At 37.7% G+C, this 27,880-nt stretch overlaps 1 long non-coding RNA gene across 22 annotated transcripts in view; it reads left to right on the forward strand.

Moving 5' to 3' along the window:
• The window catches only part of LOC144296887 (uncharacterized), a 58,186-nt gene that overhangs the window by 7,236 nt on the left and 23,070 nt on the right, over positions 1-27,880 (forward strand). For 4 of the 22 annotated variants that reach the window (XR_013363813.1, XR_013363821.1, XR_013363817.1 and 1 more), the window contains 5 exons: positions 3,826-4,005; positions 6,512-7,000; positions 10,986-11,040; positions 22,319-22,403; positions 26,334-26,534. This is a non-coding gene — a long non-coding RNA (uncharacterized LOC144296887). The other 18 variants (XR_013363826.1, XR_013363837.1, XR_013363825.1 and 15 more) reach the window with 15 other exon arrangements.

Consider the following 27,880-nt stretch of genomic DNA (forward strand, 5'->3'; position numbering starts at 1 on the left):
TATTGAATGCAGAATCGATAGGAAGAGCTCATCTGTGACCAAACATCATCTGTTCTATCTAGTTGTCCTTTACAACTATCCTTTTACCCCACAGGGGTCTGCTCTTAACAAAATGCCACGTATGGATTTCATAAGACACCTTCTTGCAAATATTTGGGGGCTTATGAGGATTTCTAATTGATTTCAAAAATAAAATTACCAGTGTAAATTATAAAGCGTTATTACACTGTAAATGATAAAAACTCTAAAAACATCACTTTATGAATCAAGACTGTTTTCCAGTGGACTCCAGCAGAAAGCATGTGAGTGGAGTAGAGTTCCATGCTCCTGTTTTGATCCCATTCAGACCTTTCCTCTCTGGTCTGAAGCCATAGTCACTATTCCCAGCTTAGTATTTACTTTTGCAAGCATATGTGCGTTTATGTAGTTTTATATGTTTGTTTTACACAGGTATGCACAAGCACATAAAATCATACTCTAGTTATGGGCTCTGTACCTGGGTTTTCTTCATTTCCAACTATGTTGAAGCCTGTTTAATCAGGACGTAAAGGTCTGCCTCAGAGTTTTTATGAATAACCTAAGATTTCATGGTGTGACTACACCATTGTTTGTATAATCACAGCCCACTAATAGGCATTTATGTTCCCTTTGCTTTGGAACTCTTAATAGTAATTTTGCACACACCCTTCTGTAAGTCTCTGCGTAATTATTTCCCCTAAGGTAGAAACCCGACAGTGTTATTGCTGGGTCAAAGGACATGTCATTTTAAATTTAAGTAGATATTGCCAAACTACCCTCCCCAAAGATTGTACCCTCATCATCAGTGCATGGAATCACTTTTTATCTTGCCAACATTGGATAAAAAAAGCCTAAAATTTTTGCCAATCAGTTGGGTGGAAAGTGGTATTTCATTGGGGCTTAAATGTACCTTTTTCTGAATATGAGTGAGAGTGAACATATTTTCATTCTATTCTGTTCTACAAAATGGCAGTTCATCTTTCTTGCTTTTTTTTTTTTGAAGGTTCTCCCTTTACCATGATTATGAAAACTTTACCTATATTTTCTCCTTTTGTTAATTATTTTACCTTAAGCTCCTTAAATCTGAGTTTGTTGTAAAGAAAAGTATTCATTTCTCCCCAAAGAGATAGCTAATTCCTCCAACATAATTTATTGTAATTTATTATTTCCTTTTCCCACTATATGGAATATTCATTTTATCACATAATGAATTGACATAAATCCATCGGTCTTTTTTTTTTTTAATTACTCTCTCTTGTACTGACCCATTGTCCCTGCATCAAAACGTTTTTGTTCATTTTAGGTTTTTCTAGAGTAATTTTTTATTATTAGTGGAGCACATAATACCTCATTTCTATTCTCTTCACATTTTACTTTGGCTATTTTTATGTATTTTATCTTTCTGAAGATATGTAAGACTAACTTTTCAGGTTTCCATAAAAAAATCTAGATATTTAATTGGAATAATGTTGGAAAAAGTTTGAATTTATCAGTTAAGTTGTAGAGAATTAGAATTATAAATATTAAGTTTTCACATCCAAGAGCTTATGTGTTCTTCAATAAAATTTTATCTTTTTCTTCATGTGGGTCTTGCAGATTTCTAGTGCAGTTTATTCAATATGCTATTTTGACATAAATGGGATTTTTCTTTCCTCCTGTACATTTTCATATTGGCTTCTGCTAGCGTATCGGAAGACTATTGCTTGTACCTGCTCCTGCACCTCCGCACTCAGTGGACTCTCTCCATCTGTTAGATTCCAAGGCTCATGAAGCCCTCTCAGGTTTTTTTCAAGGGTCAAGTAGATCCCAGGCAAACGGGGTAACTAAAGCATAACAGTATAAACATGATAAATCCTTTCATGTATTCCAAGTGTCAACTTCTCTGTGTCCTTTGGACCACTTAGGTTACAAGGGAGCACAGTATCAGGCAAGGCAGGGAAGACTTCCAGCTCCCCACATCTCAGTCAAGATGGCTAGACCCCTTGGCCTTTGGCATTGGCTCCAGGGCTACAAGCTGCTGAGTGGGGCATATTATGTGATGGATGTTCAGAGGCACGTGGAATGCAGATTTTCTGCCTCATTGTGAAGGCCACAGGGGCAAAGCTTTCTACTACTACTACTATTACTACTAGCACTTCCTCAGTAAAATTGAGGAAGGGACTAAGTTCTCTGGGCTTTACATGTTAAATGCCTTCTTTGCTGTCTGTGCATTTCTTGTGTTAAATGGAGCATTCCTTGAGGTGCCTAGTATACAATAGGCGTCCAGTGAGTCGGGGCCCTCGTTGTTCATAAGATGATGGTGGTGGAGACAGGGTTTGAGTATGAAAAGCCTGCTTCTGAGCCCTGGCTCTGCTGCTTCCTGAAGGCATGACCATGGACAAGCTATTTGCATTTCTTAAGCTTCAGTTTCCTCAAAGTTGGTCTAGTCACAATTAAGATCCAGGGAGAACATGTAGGTGTTCTCTGTGAACTACCTTATTTCATGCAACAGTAGCCAATGATTTCATTTCTGTCATTTCTTGCTTCTAGGGGAAAGAAAAAAGGTCCCGTTAAGATGCTGAGAAGTATGTTTTATTAGCTCAGAATAAAATCACATTTGTGGGCAGCCCCAGTGGCGCAGCGGTTTAGTGCTGCCTGCAGCCCGGGGCATGATCCCGGAGACCCTGGATCGAGTCCCACGTCAGGCTCTCTGCATGGAGCCTGCGTCTCTGTCTCTGTCTCTGTCTCTGTCTCTCTCTCTCTCTCTGCATCTCTATGAATAAAAAAAATTAAAAAAGGAAATCTTAAAAAAATAAATAAAAAATAAATAAAATCACATTTGTAATTGTAATCTTTAGAGGGAGCTTCAAATGTCACTTGTGCCCTGTGAAGAATTTTAGAATTTTGAATGACTGGATTTGTGTGTGTTTTATTTTTTTATTTAAAAAATATTTTATTATTATATAATATATAAATTATTTATTTATTTGAGAGAATGAGAGAGAGAGAGAGAGAGAACACAAGCAGGGGAGAGGGGCAGATGGAGAAGCAGACAGACCCCCATGGAGCAGGGAGCTTGATGCAGGACTCTATTCCAGGACCCTGGGATCATGACCTTAGCTGGAGGCAGATGCTCAACCAACTGGGCCACCCAGGTGCCCTTGTATGTGTTTTAAACATGTTCTCAACTAGGCCATTTCCCACAAATATATGGAATAAGGATCCCAGGTAGTAATCCAAGCTGTGTGCTCAAATTGTAGTGTCTAATTGCTCTCACAAACCTGAGCATCACAGGACACTGCTTTTCAATGGTATAATGAGACCAGCTTACAACCTTGATTTTGTACCTCAAGCCACACCATCATGGATTACTTTGGGAAACAATGAAGAACTCTCAGTTGCATTGGGCCCAATATACTTTGAGTCTCATTAGCAGATTTGAAATAATCCATTTCATATATTCATTGCACTTAGGCTAGCATGGAGAGAGGTAGTCCAATTATTGTTAATAAAGAAAGTTAATTGATTATCACAAATTTTGAGTTGGGGTCAGGTTTTTTCAAAGAGGAAGAAGGGCAGGAAGAGAGTGAGGGGGGATATTAAGCAGGCTAAAAGCTCAGCACAGAGCCCAATGTGGTGCTTGATATCATGATCCTGAGATCCTGAGGTTGTAACCTGGGCTGAAATCAAGAGTCAGATGCTCAACCCACTGAGCCACCCAGGTGGCCCTAGTGTCAGAAGTTTTTTAAAATCGGACATGGTGGGTTGGGGTGTGAGATTAATGTTTCCTTGAAGGAAACCTTATTTGCTGAGGCACTGTTTCTACAGATTCTGTAACCAAACAGTGGCTGATACATACCTTCTAGAGGACAAGCCAGACACTAACCAGCCACCAAGGTGTGGCAACCATGTATCTCTCTATCCTTGAAAACCAAAAATGAAGAGTGTGTTGTAAAGCCATTTGAAGTAATGAATGTTTCCAAGTGGAGCTTCAAGACTGCCAATTAGGTAATTCATCACATTTGTTGCCAATACCCACAAGCTTTAAATTTGCTGCTTAGTGATTTTCAAAGATGTAACTTACTTTATGAGTTGACTGGAAAAATCCACCCCTTCAAATGTATATGAAAATGATATGCACACATGGATCAGAGGTTGACTTCCAGGCAAGTAGCTTGGAGATACTTATGTTTACTAAACACCAAGTGGCTCACCTGAGTTTTCACACCCACAAGTGGTGAAAGGCTCTGTGAGTGAGGTCAGAGGCAATGTCCCCACCCTGTTTGTGAAAGACCTTTGTCATTGATGGAGGAGGGATGACAGAGGTGAAGATTCACAGTTTATTGGCAGGTGTTTCTTAACCTTGGATTTTATATGTGTGTGTGTGTGTGTGTGTGTGTGTGTGTGTGTGTACATATGTTCCAGGTTTTGTGCTTAGGACAGAAACAGGATTGTATACGAGAGAAAGGATATGAATAGAAGACATTCATCTCATACTGCCCAGGTTTGGGCACACCTGCTTCCTGTACACCGAAGCAGCTGAGAGGGACAGGGGAGAGCAGAGTAGTGATCACTGCTTACCCCAGACTCAGTTCCGGACAAAAGCCCCCTGGATCAGTGATTCTAAACTCAGGATGCACTTTAGAATCACCTAGAGAGCTTTAAAGAAATACAAATACTTGTGGGAAGGGGGCATCTGGATGGCTCAGTTGATGAGGTGTCTGGCTCTTGGTTTTGGCTCAGGTCATGATCTCAGGGTCCTGGAATTGAGCCCCAGGTTGAGCCCTGTCTTTGGCTCCTGCTGGACTTAGAGCCTGCTTGTCCCTCTCCCTCTGCTCCTCCCTCCGAGTACTCTCTGTCTCTCTCTCTGGAATAAATAAAATCTTAAAAAAAAACGTGGGTGCTTGGACTCCACTCAGATCAATTGAATCACAGCCTTTGACCTGGTCACTAGTGTTTATTATGAGCTCCCTGGTTATTTCCAGCTTAAATAGCACATCTGGTGTAGGACCATTCATTCTTTCAAAGATGTGTTAGTTCTCATTGATCCCCACCAATGGGAAGCAACCCGGTTATCATCTTATTTATTTAGACAATGGTTTGGTGAAGGTCTTAAGTTATAGATCCAAGGAAAAAATAAAAATGTATGGAAGGTGCCAGGTGTGGGTTCTTAATTTGAGGTCCACAAGATATAGGAGTTCCATAACCCCCTTAAACTGTATGCCAAGCTTTGAGCATATGTATGTCTCTATATTTGACAGGCGGGGAGATAGGGAGAAAGGGTTCATTCCCTTTAGAGGATTCTCAAAGGAAGCCACAGACAGCAAATATTTTAACTGCTGACAAAGCACCTTCATGAAATTCATGCCTACACAAAGGCATACACTCACAGGTTTTTTTTTTTTTTTAAAGATTTTATTTATTTATTCATGAGAGAGACACACACAGAGAGAGGCAGAGACATAGGCAGAAGGAGAAGGAGGCTCCATGTAGGGAGCCTGATGTGGGACTCGATCCAGTGTCTCCAGGATCAGGCCCTGGGCTGGAGGCAGTGCTAAACCGCTGAGCCACCCAGGCTGCCCCACACACAGTTTTGAAGAAAGAAAGCCTACAAGTGGGAGGGTCCCCCACACTTTTACTTTTCTCCTATTCCCACTCTCTAACTTCCCTGGTCACCAGTTCCTGGTGCCTGCGACAGCTCCCACTGAACAATTCCGACCCAGAGAAAATCACCTTTCCTTGGTATACCTTAGCATGGCTGAGTGAGTGCAATCTTCTCAAACCTACAAATGATGAAGTAGAACAAGTAATCAAGATGATCAAACAATGAAGGAAATCATAGCAGGTCACATGGAGAGTCTCTGTCTCTGTCTCTCTCTCTTAAAAATTTCAGATGGAGAGTCTTAATTCTTACTGTGCTCATGCTCCAAATTTCTGTTCCACTCCCCATATATCTTAACTGGCTTCCCCCCAAACCTCCATCTCCACTTGGCCCAGGACCCTCTTACTTTTGGCTACATGGGAACATTCTTATGAGCCAAAAGTCCCTGGCAGATCAATAAGAAGCTTATCATTTCTGAAATGTGGGATATGCTTCATGCCTTCCGCACCTTTCAACTTCAGTCTGTTTTCAAAGCAAAAATGGAGTGAGTTCAAAAATAGGTTTGAACTCACATGCTAAATTCTACCAGTTGATAAGGGAATCCTAGCAGAACTTCTTGAATGGAAATGTGCATTTGAATCCCAAGGCTATCTTGCTCAAGTGCAGATTCTGATACCCCCTGAGAACCACTGTACATGGCAAGATCCAAAAGGATTCTGTTGAGGATGACTCTGAGGTTGGGACCCTTTGGCTCTGTCTGCTGCAGAGCTGGAGATTTGACAGAGCCCGTGACTCCTCCTGTTTCAGATGATCAGCCTGCTCCCTGCTAGAGCACTCTGCAGTTGCTGCAATGTGCCATCCCAGTGGGTTCTGTGATTTCCCTAACATTGCTGATCTCATTCTTTCCTTTAGTCCAGGAAGATGACCTTATTCCTACAATCAAGAACAGCTCACATTCCAGTGCTGCCTTCAGTCTGCTGGAGAGCCGATCTTGGCAGCTCCTTGCAAGCTCACTGCCTTCTGCTGATTGGATGGGTTTGAAGAGGAATTGCTGCTCCAGTTCATGCAGGATGACCAGAGACCTGGTGCTCCATGAGCATCAGTCTGTGGCCCTTCCCAGCTGTCTTGTTTCTTGCTCCCACCCAGGCACCTGCTTTTGTTCTCTGCTGAGTCTGAAGCCCAGTCCTGAAACCTAGATGTATTCTCACCTTCCATCTCTCGAGGTCTGCCTCTGATTCTGCTGATCTAACCCCGATGGAGTATGAAGGTGAGATGCTGACTGCAGGTGATGATGAACTTAGACACTGAGACACAACATTTTGCCCTATTTTCCCAGATTCCTGCCCCTGGGACTGATGCCAATCCCTCCTGCACCAGCATTAGCTCTGCTGCTTCGATTTGGTGAGTCAGACGTCCCTGGGTCTTGCTATTCCAGCCCTGGAAGCTGCTAGCATGTTCATTTATTGCTATTATTAGTAGTACTAGTAATAATACAAAAGCAGGAATGATTAGCATTTATTCAGTGCCCCGTGCTGTAAGCTCTGGACTAAGCATACCACATTTGTTGTTACGTTTAATTCTCAAAAGAACCCTATGAGATAGTTTCTATTTTTGTCACAATCACTCCAAAGGGGAAGCCGAGGCCCAGAAGGATTAAGTAACTTGCCCAAGGTCACTCAGATAGTAAGAGTGGAGTGAAATTGAAACTCACAGTTTTCAGACTAAAAGGCGGTACTTCTAACCACTCTGACATACTGTCTCTGCTGCAAGTGCCAAGCCAGTCCCTGATTGACAACTGCTAGAACTTCAACCTAAAAACAAAACAAAACAGAACAAAACAAAACAAAACAAAAAAAAAAAAAAAGGAAAAAAAGACCCAAAACTCAAAACGCTAATGAGTTTCTTTTAGAAGCTGCCTAATGTCATCGGATCCTGCAGCATTTGCTTCTGCGTCTGATTCTGCAGCATTTGTCTCTGGGCTCTGTGTAAGCAAAGTTCTCAAAAGTTTGTGGGCACACTTTCTGCATATAGATGACTATTCACAGTTTAAATACCCGAGGAGGGAGTTGATACCTTCTGTCATCCCCGATTGGTGTAGGGAATTAGTAAGGAAACATGACCAGCCGTCAGTGGAAATCATTAAGTATTTCATGCCCAGAGTGATTGTAAAACTATAGTACAATAGATGAGCTAATAGAACCGGGGCCTGCAGCTGCCATATGTCAACGGGAGGCAGGAGCCATGAGACAGTTGCCTTCCTAGCCTGAATATGAATATTTGGTCCAATTGCCAAGCACTTTGGCCTCTCCTGGCACGTGAGAGGCCTGGCATAAAGCAGCACTGCCACATGGAAATGCTGCTAAACAATTCAGCCCTTACGGAAAAATCACATTCCAGAGTGGTTTCTACAGTGTTTATTGCTGCTGCTTTGCATTTGTATTACATTTGTCCTTAAGGATGTTTAAGGACTTTTTCAAAGGGTTTTCTGCATGCTAGTCATCATCTGAGGGATCTCACGGTACTGTTTATGGCATCTTCTGGTTCCTGCTTTGGCAAGGGACACTTACTTCCTAAGCAGACCATGCAGGCCTGTGCTGAGTGCTGCCAAGAACCCTCTGGCTGCGTTCTCCGGGGGTCAGCAATAGAAACAAACTCTGGCTGATTATAGTAGGAAAGGAGGGTGCTTATTGGAAAGTACTATGGTAGTTTCCAAAAGGAAAATCTGAGGAAGGAGACACAGGGCAAGAGAGGACATAGACAAACTCAAGAAATCTCGACATCAGGAACTAAAGCGCTGCCATTTCACATTGCTCATTGTTGGGATGAAACCATTTCTTCTTCCTCTTGAGTCAGTCAGTCAAGATTCCTGGGGCGGGGAGCAGTTGACCTTCCTTCTTTCAGTCAAGGGACCATTTTGTTGTGGTAGCTGTTTGCCAAAGTGGCCTTGGTTAACCCACTCCTCTTAATTATCTCCCTCTTGTTATCCATGCCCCCTCCTTCTTAAGTAGGCTCTGTGCCCAATATGGGACTTGAACTCATGATTGCAAGATCAAGAGCCCATGCTCTACAGACTGAACCAGCCAAATGTTTCCCTACCCCTTTGACTAATGTGACTTTGCAGGATGTTCCATCCAGGGGCAGGTGTTTATGTCTCCACCCTTGAACCTGAGCTGGCCCAGTAGACCTGCTTTAGGCAAGAGTAGGTGGCAGGCCATTTCTGAAGCTAGGCTCAATGGTCTCAGGAGCTTCTGCTCCCTTTCTTGGAAGCCTGGCTAGCATGATGGAGGATGAGAAGTATGGAGTGGAAGCGAGTTGTCCCAGCTGAGGTCATCTTAGCCAGTGTATTTACTATCTACTACCATGAATCAGATTATTTCCCAAACTAGCGGCTTAAAACAACAATGGCTGTTGATTCTGAAGTCAGGAATCCAGTTGCAGCTTAGATGGGAGGTCCTGGCTTAAGGTTTCAGATAAGGTGTAAGCTAAGCCAGTAATCTTCTGAGGCTGGAAGATTCACTTCCAAGGTGACTCCCTCCTCATGGCTGGTAACTTGGTATTGCTTATTGGCTGGAGGCGTCAGTTACCCCCCAGCAGGGCCTCTCTCCAGAGGCAACAAAATGGATCCCCCCTGCCCCTCCCCACCTCAGAGCAAGCAATCGAGGAGGGCAAGCTGGAAGTGGCAGTGCCTTTGAGGACCTAGCCTCAGAAGTCTTCTACCTTTGCTGCTCTGCCACATTCTGCTTGTTAGCAATGAATCAATATGTTTGGCCCATATTCAAGGGAAGGAGAATTAGATTTCACCTTTTGAAAGGGAGAACATGAAAGAATGTTTGGACACATCCTAAGACCACCACAAAGAGCGAGCCTCCAGTGACCCCTCCAACTGACTATAGATGCATAGGTAAGCCTCCAGCATCAGCCTGGCCAGCCCATATCCACAGAACTTCCCACCCAACTTGCAGAACCATCAACCAAATCAGTGCACATTTTAAATCTCTAGGTTTGGGCATGGTTTGTTATTTAGCAGTAGTTAATTTTTTTTTTTTTTTAGATTTTATTTATTTATTCATGAGAGACACACAGACAGAGAGGCAGAGACATAGGCAGAGGAGAAGCAGCAGGCTCCCTGCAGGGATCCCAATGTGGGACTCGATCCCAGGATTCCGGGATCACAACCTGAGCCAAAGGCAGACACTCAACCTCAGAGTCACCCAGGAGTCCCAGCAGTAGTTAATTAATATCCTTACCGTGACCATATGCAGTGAGGGAAGGCTAATTTTTCCAAAGGAGGGTCAGGATGTTGCCAGACACAGAAGTCTGCTGAAATATTTGTCTTTACAGAAACTTGATGGTTCTTTTTTTTTTTTTTTTTTTAAGTTTTTAAAAATTTATTTGAGAGAGAAACAGAGCATGCACACACAAAGGAGGCAGAGAAGGGTAGAGGGAAAGGGAGAGAATCCCAAGCAGACTCTAGACTGAATGTGGAGCACTTAACCAGCTGAGCGACCCAGGGTCCCCAAACCTTGGTAGTTCTATAAAGCATGGCAAGGTAGATGTTATACAGTGAAACAATCATAGTAGTAGAAGCATTTCAAGATCCAGAGTTATCCCAGATTCTAAGCTTCCAGAACATAAATGTGATGTCTACCTTGAGTAGCCCTGCAAAGTAGAGCAGTGTAGATGCTCAGTGACTCGCTCTTGATACAGGAAGAGGATGACCCTGGAGGTCCTTCCAAAGAGTTAACCATCTGAGCATGCATTTAAAAGCACAGTAGGAGTTTCTGAATTACTCAATAGTAATTACTGAATTCTTCAGAGGGCTTTGAATATGCAACACACTGAAGGTATGGAATAATGGCATAATTTAGAAACTAGTAGTGTGGAATTCCTATCACCCGAGGAAGCACTGGTGGAGAACAAGTATAAAGAGGTAGGAAAGGGACAGAACGTCACAAGCTTTCCCCATAGTTGGTCATTCATCTTCGTGTTCCCAGGACAGTGCGAGTTGATGCTTGCTGCCTGGGTGTAATTATTGAAGGGCTCCCTTTCACTGTCAAAAAAAGTCCTGGTTTGAGCAATAAGTTTTATGGTCAGCGTGATCCTGTGCTGTGATGAGAAGAACCAGTGTCCACCGGTCAATCAGTGACTGGGCTTTTTGCTCCACAATGAAACCATTAAGAGACACCACTTTTTTTGAGTTGAGAATACATTTGCAAAAATATAAGAATCAAGGAAATTATTTCTAGTGAGTAATTGCCAAGGCAAGACTTTTGAGAACACCTTCTTAATCCTGTTTTCCATAAGATTATATTTTAGTGTTTTACATGGCTCCCTGTTAGGAATATGAACTTCATTTTAAATATGAACTGACAATTTTCTTTTACAGTATGCACAAATGAAAGATTTTTATGACACCACCATTGTTTGGAAAAGTTGTGTAAGTAAGTACATTTTTTTCCTGATCAGAGAAGATAGTCACAAAAGAAACCTCATTGTTTTTTCTTTTTCTATGTACTATTTAATTCTGAAAGTGATACAGAGATTTATAATAAAAATTATTATTCAATCCTCTCCCAATTTTCAATCAATCCCTGGGTGAGCTAATGGATTTTCTTACCTACAAAGTTATCAAGATGTTGTCTTATATTCTATATTTTTATTTATAATGTTGTTATGTTTGGGCTTTTAAGCGTGGGTATTATTGGGTATGATATAAGAACTAATTTTGTATTTTTATTAAATGCTTTTAATCACTAATTTGAAATAGCTATCTATATTTCCATAAATATATGCTTAATTTTGGGATTTATCTTGTGTCCCATTAATCTACATACATATTTTTGCATTTATACACCACTATTTCAACTTCTATGACTTTTTATTATGTTTTAATATTTGATAAAACAACATCTCTTATTGTTCTTGTCAAAAAATCCTTATTGGTTCTCATGCATTTTTTTTTTCTTTCAGATGATTTTAGAATCAGGTCATTGGGTTCCTGTTTTAAAAATTCCTGTGGGGCACAGGGGATTTTTAGGGTAGTGAAACTATTCTATGTGATAATGTACTGATGGACATTATACATTATGATATTATGAATTCATGAACACCAAAACAAAAATAAACTGTACAACATAAAAAGTCAATGTAAACTGTGGACTTCAGTTAATAATGATGTATCAATATTGGTTCATCATTTGTAATAAGTATACCATATCCATGAAAGATGGTAATACTAGGAAATGGAGGGCAGGAGAAAGGAATGTATGGGAACCCTCTACTTTCTACTCGATTTTTCTGTAGTCATAAATTTCTCTAAAAAATGAAGTCCATTAATTCAAAAAAATTCTATTAGAATTTCAGTTGGAGGCTGCAAATTTGTGGAGAATTGCCATCTTTAAAATATAGTCTTGGCATCCTAGAACATTAGTTCAGGTCTTCTTTGATGTCCTTCATTAGCATTTTATTGTTTTCTTCAAGTACATTTTTTTGTGTTTTCATTTTATTTATTCCTAGGTATTTTACAATTTTGTTGTAATAGTGAAAAATATATCTCATTTCTACTATGTATTCCTATGGCTATCTCTGTGATTTAAGAAAGATGATGATTTTTAGTGTAATTGAAAGTAGTTTATGAATATATACCATGTTGTTAATTAACTTCATTAATCACTAATTCTGAATTGTTCCAAAATCAAAACTCTTTCTAAAAATGGTTATTGTGAATTTTCTTTTTATGCCATATCTAGTGTTGCATTAAACACGTATGTAGGTGTGTGTGCTAAAGACAAATATTTTCTACATTGAATGCAAAGAACTTTTAAGTGTGGCTTTCCAGGGACTTTAAAGATTTTTAACTCTGAGAATAGCAGTTTTGTGATGAGCTACAAGAGAATTTACATTATTTATTTGTCAACTGTGGTATTGCTTATGCACTTCCTTTCAGTCCACAGTTACTAAACAGGGTACAATTACAGTTCTGGCATTCATGATTCAACTCAAAATCACATTGCTACATAGACAACGAAGTGATTATATAACAATACTTTTGAATATGTGAGAGGAATTTCAACCCACTTCCTGAATGGTAAATAAATCTCTCACATATGCAGGTATATTAGTCATATATTTAGATTATGTTTTTTGTCATTAAATCAAAGATTTTCATTTCTCTTCTTTATCTTGGTCAGATGTTTTTATAGTTATTACCTATTTCTAAGTTTCCTATACAATTTTTATACTTATAGTTACTTAAAGTATATTTTAAAATTTAGATTGATACATTATCCCCAAGTTTCAGAGTAAAATTAAAGCAGAGAATAAAGATATAAGGGTAGGTAGAATCCAATCTAATATGATTCAATTTTTATCCCTTTTGCTAGCCTATTGATTTTAAAAAATACATTTTTACTTATGCAGTCTATTTTCAAGTGATAGTGTACCAACTGACTTACAGTTAAGGACACTTAAGCTAATATCTCCCTGTAGTTTTTGTGTTATTGTTGTAATATATTTTACTTTTACATATGTTATAAACATTACAGTACATTGTTACCATTTTTACTTTAAATAATCAATTATTGAGACACTTGACTGGCTTAGTCAGTAGGGGGATGCAACTCTTGATCTCAGGGTCATGAGTTCAGGACCCACATTGGGCATGGAGGCTACTTAAAAAAAAAAAGAAAGAAATAAACAAATAACCAACTGTCTTTCTTTTTTTTTTTTTAAAGGCTTTATTTATCTATTCATGAGAAACACAGAGAGAGAAAGGCAGAGACACAAGCAGAGGGAGAAGCAGGCTCCCCACAGGGAGCCTGATGTGGAACCTAATCCCAGGATTCCAGGATCACCTGAGCCAAAGCCAGACGCTCAACCACTGAGCCACCCAGGCGCCCCCCAATTATCTTTTAAACAAAGAAAAACAACTGTTTACCCATGTAGTCATAGTTTATAGTGTTTTCATTCCTTTGTATAGATTCCTTTGTATATAGATCTTTATTTCCAAATGGTATCATTTTCTCCTCTCTAGAATGACTTCCTTTAGCATATTTTATAGTGTCTGCTGCTAATGTATTCTTTAGTTACTGCAACCCTGAGAAAGTTCTTATTTTGACTTCTGTTTTTGAAATGTTTTTTCACTGGATTAGAACTCTCAGTTGCCAGTGTTTTCTTTTACGACTTTACAGATGTTGCTTCACTGTCATAATACCTACATTGTTTCCAAGGAGAAATATGTTGTCATCCTGACCTTTGTGCCTCTGTATATCACACGTCATTTCCCTCTGATTAATTTTAATATTTTTCTCTTTATCAGTGTTTGAGAAGTTGACTATGATGTAGGTTTCATTGAGCTTCTTGGATTAATGAGTTTTGAATTTATGTCACGTTTGTAAAATTTTCAACGATTATTCTTTTCAAAAAATTTTAAAGATTTTATTTATGGGGCACCTGGGTGCCCCACTTGGGGTTTGGTCTCATGACCCCAAGATCATGACCTGAGCTGAAACTAAGAGTGAGTTGCTTTAACTGAGCCACTCAGGCGCCCCTCAAATATTTTTTTCTACCCATCCCTATTGCCCTACAATTAAACGTAGGCTGACTGAAATTATCCCATGGCTTCCTGGGGCTTTGTTCATTTTTCAATCTTTCTTTTTTACTTTGTTTTGTTTTGGATAGTTTCTCTTTTTTATGTCTTCATGTTCACTAATCTTTCCCCCACAATCTCTAACCTGCAGTTAATGCCATCTAGTGTATCTTTTAGCTTATACATTGTAGTTCTTACCTTTGGATCTTTGATTTGGATCTTCTTTATGTCTTCTGTGTCTGTGTTACTTTTCGAGCACATGAAATACAGTATAATAAATGTTTTAATGTCTTTGCTAATTTTAATATCCATGTTAGTTCTGGGTTAGTTTTAGTTGAGGTTTTTTTTTTTCACATTACAGGTTGTACTTACTTTGCTTCTCTTTGCATGCATGGCAAATTTATTAGATACCAGACACTATAAATTTTACATTTTTTGGGTGCTGGATATTTTTGTATTCTAAAAGATCTTGAACTTTGTTCTGGGATGCAATTATTTAGAGGGAATTTGATTGTCACATCTTTATGATTTGTTAGGAGGGACTGAAGCAGTGCTCAGTCTATGGCTAATTATTCCCCATTACAGAGGCAAAGCCTTCTGAGCAGTCTGCCTAATGCCTTTTGAATCAGGAGGTTTTCCAATTTGGCCAGTGGGAACAAGCATCATTTCCAGTCTTCTATGAATCAGAGCTCTGTTACCTCTACTACTTCCAGGTGATTCTTTCCTCAACCTTAGGTAGTTTCTTTGCACACATGCACTGACTAGTACTAAGCTGAATGCTTGAGGGAGGACCTCAGCAGATTCCCACAGTTGTATCTCTGACCTGCTCTCTTCTCTCTATTAAGCCATTCTTTTTTTTTTTTTTTTTTTGTGTGTGTGTGTGTGTGAGTACTTAGCTTTCCTTTATTAAGCCATTCTATAGGCACTAGCCACCTTGGTCTCCCCAGACTCTTAACGTTGTCTCTTCAAATGAGGAAGTCTGCCTGTTTCTTCCTTGGCTCTATTTCTTTGCTCTATGAATCAGAAACACTCTTCAGGCAGTAAGCTGCAGAAATCACAGGGCTTTCATTGCTGGTGAGAGTATCAATTTATGCATACGTTTTGTAAAAGAATTTGTCATTCATTTTTAAAATTGAAGGTGTGTATAATCTACAACTTAGGGATACGCTTGAAATACCTAAATGTGTTCAAGTATTCATAGCAGCAATGCTTATAATAGCAAAGTTTTAAAAACAAGCAAAGGCTCATTGGTAGGAAAATGAATGAATTGTGATATATTCATACCATAGAATCCTGGGTAGCAATGAAAATGAGTTCAGGGCAGCTTATATATCTCAATATGGACAAGTCTTATCACAGTGTTAAATGTAAAAAGAAAGTTGCAGTAAAAACACAGCATCATACCATTCGTTATAAGCTCAGAGGCATATAAAATATATTGTCTAGGGATTCATACACTTCGACAAGCTTGAATTCAAACAAGTGTATGAATCCCGATTCATACACTTTGACGAGTTTGTTTGAATTCAAACAAGAAAGTGATGCATACAAATTTTGGAAGACTAGTCACTCCTGAGAGATAATGGAAGAGAGGGAGGGGAACAGGCATAGAGAGGAAGAGGGTATAACATACCAGGTTGGGGCAGGCTTCAAAAATATTGCTAATGTTCTGTTAACTTTTGTGGAAGGTTTATGAGTATTTTACAACTATTTTTATACCTTATACCTTTATATTATTTACTTGTTAGCATGTATTAAATATTTCATAATAATAATAAGTTAAATAAATTTTGCATTCACACTAGCTATATAGGTAACAGAATTTTAATTGTTTAAGCTAATCTTGTTCAGCCTTCTAAAAGAGCTGTCCTTAAAGCTATAATTTATTCAAATGCATTATAAACTAATTGAATTTTAAGATGGTGTTTGGACGTCTCCAGTTCTTGAATGATTGTGTCTTTTGAAAAGCTACCTTATGAACAACCAATTAAAATATTTAATTGAAAATATTAAACTTACATTGACAGAAAGTATAAACACAATCAACTTCCTTTAAAATGTCTGTTTGGAATAATTAACATGTCTTTTGAAAATGAAAATTACAATCTTTATTGGTTTAAAGATAAATTCCTAGCAGTAAAATTAAAATACAGTTATAATTCAAACTGTGTTGTATTCATTGGTTTTGTTTTTAACTCTAACATTACATTAAAAAAAATATATATAGTAATGCCTATGTTGCTAGAACTGCCAAAATGCCAAAAAGTATACTCATATAATAATAACATGTAAAATCAAACAAATTTGATGTGTATGCATTTGTGTGTATTGGATGTAACATCCTCCCAAAGCGAACATCTTTAGGGGTAAAAGTAGTATCATGATGAATCCAAGAAGTCATGGCTTTGAGTCTGCAGTTAGGTATGCTCCACCCCGGGGCCTTTGCACATATCATTGTCTTTGGAATGTTCTCTTTCCCCAGGTATCCTTATGGCTACTGTCCTCACTTTATTCAGATCTCTGCTCACCTTGTCAGTGAGATCTCCCTTGTCACACATCTAAAATGTCACCCCTAGTAGTTCATATCTCCTTATCTGCCTTTATTTTTTCCCCATAGCACTTATTGTTGTCTAACATACTGTTTATTTTATGTAATTTTTTTCACTGTTTGTCTCCAAATAAAATTGTCACAAAAGACTCCATTGTTAATCCTTATATATCATCGTGTCACATTAGTAAATTTTGTACATATTTTATTAAGTAAACAAATAAATATATGCTTTTAAATGTTTAGAGGTGGTATGGACAATTTTCAGAAACCATATGAAAGGTGACTTACCCTGAAAAAATAGTGATAATTTGGCCAATTCCAATAAGTGTAAATTATAGCTAAGACAGTTATCTTTAAAAGGAAGAAGTCTTTAATGATATTGGAAATAAAGTATCTTTACTCTGTACATGACTAGGGCTCTAGTTAGTGTGACTGTATTCACATGGGAAAACTCTTTCCAACTTTACGTACCTGTCTATGCCCTTGCTTCTTATAATGTAAGAAGACTGGGATTCTTCAAATCACATTGCTTTCCTGCCAGCTGCCTCTGTGATAAGTTTTTGTCAAATGGATCCTGGAGAGAGTCTGCAGAGCTGATGGAGGGAGACCTGACTGGGTTCCTGTGGCTTTTGTATCTGGTTCCTTTTCTTGCCCTGGTAGTTCCAGCTAATTAAAGTTTATGTAATTTTTCTTACATGTGCAGAATCAGCTTCATGGCATTTCCAGGTCACCAGCAGGCCAGCACCTCCTCTTGAGATGTCTGGGTCCAGGTGCACAAGACACACACACACACACACACACACACACACACACAATGCAACTTATACAGTCTTGAGTATTTCCTTCTGTGGTGTTTAAGGAAGCCTAAATCTCTGTAGGATTCTTTTTAATTCCTTGGACCCTCTCTTTCATATACATTCTTCATTCTCTAGGCCCTGTGGCTTTGCTACATGACTCTGTACTACTCTACCTTGCTGACTCAATGTGAAGTTCAGCAGTTCTTTGCCTTCCCCTCAAAGAGGGTAGAGGATGGAAGAGGGGTTTACGTTAGAAGTTTACATTAAAGATTTCTGTTCCCAGAAGTTCCTTTCCATTTGTCTCATCCATGGAGGTTTTTGCTTTATGTTTTTTAAAAAAGCAGTATTGTTCAGGGCATAGAGATGCATGCTTCGTATATGATCTTGGTGGATTATACCTCTTATCTATATTAAAAGCATTTCTTTCAAATTCTTTGTTGGTCCTCAGACTTTTGTCTCCATTCCTATTCTTTGCCCTACCTCTGCCCCTCACTGTCTGATGAGGTGAGGGGCGGGGAGGGGCTGATATGTTGAGGCTGTGGTTCCCAGGCTCCTTTGTTGGCTCATTTTCAGATGGTTTTGGCCAGTGAGAAGCCCTGGAGGGGGATAAAACTGGAGAAACAGAAAAGCTAGGATACTTATCACCCCTTCCTTTCTGACTCCTGTCTCGACTGCACTTCCTTGTGAATCTACCCTCTGCCAGCTAGTGATGCTGGCACCCCCAGGTACTAGAGACATTGCCTCTCTCCTGGTATAACCACACTCTCTCCCTTTACTGATATCTCAGCACCTCCACACCTAAAATAACACCTGTAGGGGTACACAGGTGGCTCAGTGGTTGTGCATCTGTCTTTGGCTCAGGTTGTGATCCTGGGGTCCTGGGATCAAGTCCTGCATTGAGCTCCCCACAGGGAGCCTGCTTCTCCCTCTGCCTATGTCTCTGCCTCTCTCTGTGTCTCTCATGAGTAAATAAATAAAAATCTTCTAAAAAAATAGTTCTCTGCCCCACATTCCTGCTATTGAAGATCTTTAAAAGTGGTTTCTGTTTCCCTGGTTAGACCTGAGTAAAACACCGTTTCATGCTTTCTAATTTGTCTGGTATGGATGTTGCTTTGTTTTTTTCTTTTTGTTCCTATTTACCTGGCATATCTTACCATCCATAGCACATATTCCTGTGTTATGGCTCTTCTTGGTTTAGTGCTTTTGTTTTTGAACAGCATAGAGCTGGATTTTACTTTTTTTTTTTTTTTTTTTTTTACTTAATCGGAAAGAATTGTTTACTCTTAAAAGGCGAAGTTAACCCTTTAGCATTTATATTGATTACTATCTTTTTTATTTGATTTGATTACTATCTTATTTTATAGCCCTATAATTACTGTATTTATATTGTTCCTTTAGTCCTTTCTTGATTTTTGACTGGTTGATCAAATTTTATTTGTTCTATTTTACCTGTAACAATTTGGAATTTCTAATCTTGTTTTTAGGCATTGAGATAATTTTTTTTTAGATTTTAGTTTTTAGAGTAGTTTTAGGGTCACAGCAAAATCGAGAGAAAAATACAGATATTTTCCATATACCCCTGCCTCCACACATACATAGCTTCCCCATTATCAACATCCCACACCAGGGAGGTGCATTTATCACAATAGATGAACTTACATTGACACATCATAGTCACCAAAACTCCATAGCTCATACTAGGGTTCACTTTTGGTGTTGTATATTCTGAGTTTGGGGAATTGTGTAATGACGTGTATCCACCATCACATTATCATAGAGAATAGTTTCACTGCCCTAAAAATCCTTTGTTTTTCACCTAATCTTCCTTTCCCCTCTGACCACTGGTCTTTTTCCTATTTTCACAGTTTTGCCATTTTCAGAATGTCATATAGTTAAACATACAGTATGTAATATTTTCAGATTGGCTTCTTTTCACCTAGCAATATGCATTTACATTTCTTTCACTTGTTCTTATGGCTTAATAGCTTATTTAATTTTAGTTCTAGAAAATATTTCATTGTCTGGATGTGCCACAGTTTATTTATCCATTCACCTACTGAAGAATATCTTGGTTACTTCCAAATTTGGGCAATTATGAATAAAGCTGCTATAAACATCCATGTGCAGATTTTTGTGTGGACATAGTTTTCAACTCCTTTGGCCAAATACCAAGGAGTATGATTGCTGGATGTTATAGTAAGAACATGTTTAGTTTTGTGAGAAACCATCAAATTGTCTTCCAAAGTGACTGTAGCATTTTGCACTCCTACCAGAAATGAATGAAACTTCCTTTTGCTCCAACATCCTCACCAGCATTTGGTGTTGTCAGTGTTCTAGATCTTGGCCACTCTCAAAGGTGTATAGAAATATTTTATTGTTTTAATTTTCTCTTCCCTAATGACATATGATGTTGAACATTTTTCCATATGCTCATTTTCCATATCTATATATTCATTGGTTCTTTTTTTTAAAAGATTTTATTTATTTAGTCATGAGAGATACAGAGAGAGGAAGAGAGGCAGAGACACAGGCAGAGGGAGAAGCAGGGTCCATGCCTGGAGCCTGACGTGGGACTCGATCCTGGGTCTCCAGGATCAGGCCCTGGGCTGAAGGCTGCACTAAATTGCTGAGCCACCTGGGCTGCCCCATTGGTTCATTTTTTAAGGTATTTGGCCCATTTTAAAATCAGGTTGTTTGTGTTCTTATTGTTGAGTTTTAAGAGTTCTTTCTATTTTTGAAAAATCTTTTATCAGATGTGTGTTTTATAAATATTTTCTCCCAGCATGTGACTTGTCTTCTCATTCTCTGGGGCACTGTCTTTCATAGAGCAGTTTTTAATTTTAATGGAATCCAACTTATTTCTTTCATGGATTGTGCCCTTGGTACTATATCTAAAAAGTCATCACCATACTCATTTGTCTAGATTTTCTCCCATGTTTTGCCTAGGACTTTTATAGTTTTGTGTTTTACATTTAAATCTATGATCTATTTTAAGCTAATTTTGGTGAAGGGTGTAAAGTTAGTGTCTAGATTAGTCTTCTTCTTTTTTTTAAGGTGAATATCCAGTTGCTCCATCACCATTTGTTGAAAAGACTATCGTTTCTCTTTTGTATTGTTTCTACTTCTTTGACAAAGATCATATACTTATGTGAGTATGTTTCTGGACTCTCTATTCTGTTCCATTGATTTATTTGTCTTTTCTTTTGCCAATGCCAAATACTAGATTTATAGTAAGTCTTGAAGTTGGATAATGTTAGTTCTTCAAAATTAAGCTGTCTATTCTGGGTCTTTTGCCTCTCAGTATAAACTTTAGAATCAGTTTTTCAATATCCACAAAGTAATTTGCTGATATTTTGATTGAGATTATGTAGAATCTGTAATTAGAGTTGGGAAGAATTAACATCTTGACAATGTTGAGCCTTCCTATCCATGAACCTGGAATATCTTTCCATTCATTTGGGTATTCCTTGATTTTGTTCATCAGAGTTTTGTAATTTTTCTAATATAGCTCTTGTACATATTTTGTTAGATTTATACCTAAGTATTTCATTTTGGGGAGGTGTTATTAAAATGGTATTGTAATTTTAATTTTAAATTCCTTTTTATTCATTGTGGGTATATAGGAAAGTGGTGGATATTATATATTAACATATCCTACAACTTTGATATAATACCTTATAGTTTCTAGAATTTAAGATCAATTTTAAAAAGTATAACATGCATATAGAAAATTGCTTAGATCAAAAGTGTGCAGCATGATTTTTCAAAAAAGGTAGCACACTGTGTATCAGCATCATAGAATATTCCTTATTCTTTTTTCAGCCATATTTCCTTTCCAAAAGGTACTCCTAAATTTTTATATTCTTGAGCCTATGTTTTACTGTCACATTAATATCTATAATCTCTGATGAGAATAAAACCTTTACATTTATAAAAATTTCAATTTGTCTTCCTCTGCTTCCTAAGACCCAGGTTTGATAATATTTGTAATTCTAAAAATCATTATTTTAGCTCCAGATTTTTAAAAAATGCTTTAAAATTTTTTTATTTTTAAAATCTAATTTTCTATTTTAGAAACTTAAAATTTTTATTTATTTGTCTTCTTTATAAAAGTATCTGTTCTGAGCAGTTGCATTAAACTCTAGAAATGCATTGTCACCCTTGTTTTGGTATAGTCCTAGGGTTTACTAGTTGCCTTTACCTCTAGTATTTTTTATATCCAAGGTTTTTCTCTTTTTTGGATATGTACATATAATTTTTAATTGGCTAGAATATATAATGGAGTAATATCCTTTTCCAGAAAAGAAAAATCTGGGAATATATTTTCTGAATCCTTATACAACAGAAGAAATATTTAGTTGGTCTTTATGTGCAAATGATAATATGGCTGGCTAAAAGATTTAAGGTTCACAACATTTTCTTCAGAACACTGTAGATATTTCTTCATTGTGTTTTTAGTCTTTAGCATCTTACAATAAATTAAGCATGTTTGTTTCCCTATCTTTTTAAATAAAATTATTTTATCTTTCTAAAGGTTCTGAGTAGTATTTTTTAGAATTAACTTTTAAATTCAGAATTAAAAGCAGGATATATCTAGTAATATGCGACTCCATTCAGTACTTTCTTTTGGCATTTAGGTGGCACTTTAGTTATAAAAACTCAAGTTGTTTTCGAAGAATTCATATTTCATTTGTCTTTTGCTTTACATTGCCAAATTGGACTTTTATTTTTTCATTTCATATTATTTTTTATTTATTTATTTGTATTATTATTATTTTTTACAGAGTGTGCAGGTGCAAGCAGGGGGAGATGCAGAAGGAGAAGGAGAGAAAATCCCAGGAAGAGTCCATGCTGAGCATAAAGCCCAATGTAAGTTTTGATCCCATGACTCTGAGATCATGACCTCAGCTTAAATCAGGAGTTGGATGGATAAGCAACTGAGCCACCCATGTGCCCCTCAAATTGGGCTTTTAAATTACTATTTGGAGGTTAACTGTACATTTTATTATTCTGTGCCTCACTATTATTCTATGCCCTACTTTATATTGTGCTAATTGTATTTTTGTCTATGAATTTTTTTTTTTACTTTGTTTATTATACGTCTTTACCAGCCTGCTCTTATATGAATGCCAGATTGCCTTCAGTCTCAGATGGAATATTCAGACTTTTGGCCATTTTCTTCTCTTCCCTTAAAGTCAATGCTGTTTCTTTTGGGGACCATTTGTTTTGCTTTTATGCAGTGACTTCTCACCTGGATCCTGGCCAATAATTTGATAATTATTGGTAATTTTTTAAGCCAGATTTAATGAAATCCTCTTTGCTCCATTTTAACCACACCCAGCTAGCTGGGACAAATCAGCCTAGTATATATGATTAAAATGATGAGGCAGCAAGGCCTATCTGATGATCATGCTTTGACATTTTGGAAATACATTAAGACTGACCTATTATTACTAATACTTATCATGTGGCAACAAGATCTTTACTAGGTGCTTTAGTATCACTCAGCACTACATACAAAAGATATCCAATTTGCAGTCTTGGTCTTACCCATTACTGAGCCTAGGAAATCAAAGCTGACTGGGTCAGGAATCTGAAGCAGACCAGTCATCTGGTATATCCAAGAATTATTCTCCTGCCTCAAATGTTGAGTTCTTAATTCAGCTGTGCTGTATTTTATTCTGCTTGAATGGGGCTTTCAACCTGGGACTGACCATGACTGACCCAAGGTGACTTTCTTGAGAGGCTTCAAAGCTATCGCAGTAATTCCAGCAGCTGCCTGGGATCATGTCCTAATCCAGAGTGCTTGAGCAGAAAACTCCTTCTATTAGCATTGATTCTCTGTCCAGAAGCTTCAGACACTCTGACCTGGTGGTTTGGGCTGGTTCATTGGACATTGAATAGAACTTTTACACACAGTAGTTTGCTTACTAACTACTTTACTGAGGGGTCAAATTCTACTTCTACATCACAGACTCAACCTTTGCCCCACAAAATCCTAGGTACTTTGGTGGCCCATGGCTAAGGTAGAAGCAAGTCTCTCGATTAAGGCAATTTTATGGCAGTATTCAGGGGGTGTTAGTGTTGTCAAAGATTATCTCTCTTTTCTTAAATCTACAATAAGAATGGGCTACCTTCTAAAGAAAATAAAAGGGTAAGGTTATTTTGAACTATTATCATCAAGGATTAAATCTCTACCTAGAATGGAATGAAAAGACACTTAAAAGATGATGTAGCAGTTGAAGGAAGCAGTTTTGCAGATTGAGAATCAGTAACTTGGGATGCCTGCCTGCCTGTCACTTCTCTCCAGAGACTCCCAGGCCTGTCTTTCTAAAGCAAATTATTAGAACTGGATAAATTGAAGCCCTACATCATTAGTTGAGGGTAGAAATTTAATGTGCTATAAACAGTTTTAGTGACTATGGGGTTTGCTACCTATGTTTCAGTGGTAGAAATGTTTAAATATTTAAATTCTTGACTTTGATAAATCCATTAATAATGTATAGTCTATTGACATTTCTGAAGGTCTGTTCCACCCCAAATCATAGTATCTGCTGAATAATTAATACTTAAAGCTTTTTATTCTTCTCCTGCTCCCCTGCTAGTGTCACTCTATTTTGGACTATGGTTGGTTGCAGTAGGAAGAATATGAATTTGGTCAACTTTCACATTTGAATCTCAAGGCTAGAGTGATGAATTTGGTCAAGTCGCTTCAGAATTCCAAGCTTCTGGAACTGACAGTGAGGATAATAGTATGAAGGAATAATGAAGGAAGTAATACCTCTAATAATGAAGGAAGTAATACCTACTTCACAGGGTCAGGATTAAGAGTAGGGTCTGGAATTACATTGCTTGAGTTTGGATCCCTACCGAATGCCTAGCTGTGTCACTTGTTAATGGCACTAATCTCTCCCCAGCTCATGTATAAATTTCCTCATGTATAAATTGAAAACAATAATGATATCTTCTTCATAGGGTTATGATGAAACATAGGTGCATTAGGCTTTATTTTTGAGTTTAACACATTATAAATATCCTGTAAATTTTAATATTTTAGGATTCTTATAATTATAGAACTAAAACAGTTATTGGCTTTTCTTGTCTTTCTCACTGTCATACTTCATTTTGTTCTTTATTTGTTCTGTGCAGACTGGGCATAATCACATCCAAATTATCTATTGTTTTTCTGTCCACCCCACATGTTGTTGGGGAATCCAGAAATAACCGAAACCGCTGCCAAGCAGGCAGGCAAGGGGCATCTGAGAATCTGGAACAGGGCAGTTTACTGGCTGTATTGTGATTGGAAAATTTGCCAAAGAAATAGCATTTATTGCATTTTTATCCGATTTTTATTTCATGTCCTTCAAAAATATTTTATTCTTTTTTTAAAGGTGTGGTGTATTTTTCTATATGCTGTATAGTTTATTTATCTTATTGTTATTGTGAGTAGTTGTTCTCTTTGGAATATAGCTCTCAAGTAGATTATCCTGGCATAGAAAGATGCTACTGATTTTCTATACATTGATTTTCAGCCCAGAAACTGTTATTTTTTTTATTCTACTAGTTTATGGGTTGTTTGATCTACTGCATATTTATTATTTTGTAGACCAAGGGTGTGCAGACTTTTTTTGGAGAAGACAGATGGCAAATATTCTTGTCTTCGAGGGTCATGCAATCACTAATAACTCTGCGATTGTAGATCAAAAGCAGTCATAGGCAATATGTAGACCAATGGGCGTGGCTGGATTTGGATTATAATAGGCTTGATTTAGCCCAGGGGCTGATACACATAATCATTTTATTTATAAATAAAACATTTTGTTATTATAGATATATCTTAATCCTTTGCTTCTTTTTTGTATATTTTATGGACTAAGATTTCTAGTGTGGAATTCTAGTATGGTATTTTCATCACTATTTTTCTAGTGATGCCAATAAGTGGTAACTCTTTTTTTTTTTTTAAGATTTTATTTATTTATCCAGGAGAGAGACAGAGAGAGAGGCAGAGACACAGGCAGAGGGAGAAGCAGGCTCTCCATGGAGATCTGGATGTGGACTCGATCCTGGAACTCCAGGATCATGACCTGAGCCGAAGGCAGACACTCAACCATTGAGCCACTCAGGCATACCAATTGGGAACTCTTGACTATTTCCTGACTTTATGGGGATTCATTAGAAAGTTCGATACTAAAAATGACATCATCTTTGGATTAAGAAAGTTTCTCACTTTGCCAAAATCTTGATATTAAATAAATGTTTATATTTACAACTTTCCTGCATCTGTTGAGATAATCATATCATTTTGTTCTTTAGGTTGATTGACTTTATATTTTGAAATATCTTTGCCTTAGTAATATAAATCCAACTCATTAATGATGTGTTAGTTTTATATAGTATTGATTTGACTCGACACTATTTTGTTATAGTTGCATTTATGCTTGTAAGTGATTTGGGCGTTTAGTTGTCTTTTGCACTGGCCTTGACTGGTTTGAGAATAGGGTTATAATAACATTAAAAAGAAAAAGTTGAAGAACTTTATCTATTTCTTTATTCTGAAAAAAGTTTGTAATAAATAGAGAGTTTGGGCTCTGTGTAGTAAAGATTATCTTGTGAAATTGGTTGAGGAGAGAGAGGTTTTAGACTGCTGATTCAGATTTACTTAATGGCTGCTGGCTTTTTCAGAATGTATTTGTTTTTTGAGCCATTTGGTGATTAAAATGTTTTGGGGAAATTTGGCATTTTATCATTATTCTTATTTATTTATTTATTTATTTATTTATTTATTTATTTATTTGACAGAGAGAGAGCACAAGCAGGAGCAGCAGGCAGAGGAAGAGGGAGAAGCAGGCTCCCCACTGAGTTGAGAGCCCAAGTAGGACTTGATCCCAGGACCGTGGGACCATGACCTGAGCCAAAGGCAGAGGATCAAGTGACTGAGCCACCCAAGCACCCCTCATCATTATTTTCAAATGGATTGATACAAAATTATTTATAGTAAAAAAAAAAAATTATTTATAGTATTAACATAATAACTTATCTATAGCCATGGGTACACCCAGCTGGCTCACTCGGTAGAACGTGCAACTCTTGATCTCAAGGGTTGTGAGTTCAAGCCCCACATCTGGAGTAGAGATTGCATAAAAAAATTAAAATTAAAAAAAAATTATCTCTAGGTGTTTACTTTCCATTTCTGGTTATGCTAATTTGTGGCTTCTCATTTCTCTTGATCAGTCTTGCTAGAGATTTATAAATAATACTCACTTTTTCAAGGAACTAGTACTTGATTTTGTTGTTGTTGTTGTTCTTCTTTTTTTAAAAGAAAGCAGTTTTACTCTTTGTCTAGACCCTTTCCACTACCTTATTTGGACTTGTTTTTCCTCCTCCTTTAATATCTGCTTTGGTTGGATATTTCGTTCACTTATTTTCAGTCTTTTAAAATACTTATTTTTTTTTTAAAGATTTTATCTATTTATTCATGAGAGACACACAGAGAGAGGCAGAGACCTAGACAGAGGGAGAAGCGGGCTGCCTTCAGGGAGCCTGATGTGGGACTCCATCCTGGGACTCTAGGATCATGCCCTGAGCCTAAGGCAGCTGTTCAACTGCTGAGCCACCCAGGCATTCCTTTCATTACGTTTATTAAGGGGCACCAGGGTGGCGCTGACTCTTGATTTCAGCTCAGGTCATAATCCCAGGGTCATTAGACCTAGCCCTGTGTCCGGCTCTGTGCTGGGTGCAGAACCTGCTTAAAGATTCTCTCTCTCCTTCTGCCTTTGCACCTGCCCCATCTCCCCTACTAAAAAATAAAATAAAATAAAATATTTCCTAAGGCTGCAGCATTTCCTCAAAGCATTCATTTAGCTGTATCCTACAAGTTTGATATTTGCTATCATTTAGTTATAAATATTTAATGAGCCTTGTAATTTAGGAATGGGTTTTTTAGTCCCCATTATGTGGTGGTATTTTAGGACTTTTGCAATAAGTTTTAATATTATTGCATCGTGATTAATATCTTCATTGTATCAATTTGGAACCATGTTGAGACTTTCTATGTAATTCTGTGTAAGTTAAAAGCATCTGTCCTATGTTTCGTGTATTCTTTGGGGGTGCTAGGTTGGTGTGGGGTCAAGGATCTGGGAATTCAGGTGCTGGCAGGTTGAAAGATGCTGTGGGTGAGGGTGCATCAAGGAAGCAAGCCTGTGTATGTTTGTCAGTAGTCTTTAGCTTTCTCATTTGTCAACCTATCAAACTTTATGATGCAGATTTCTGTAGTACACCGTATTGCATTTTTACATTCTATACCTTGGCATCAGGTATGTATTTTACTTAAGGACAATTTACAAATC

This window comes from Canis aureus, chromosome 2 (genome assembly GCF_053574225.1).
Source record: "Canis aureus isolate CA01 chromosome 2, VMU_Caureus_v.1.0, whole genome shotgun sequence".
Classification (NCBI taxonomy): domain Eukaryota; kingdom Metazoa; phylum Chordata; class Mammalia; order Carnivora; family Canidae; genus Canis; species Canis aureus.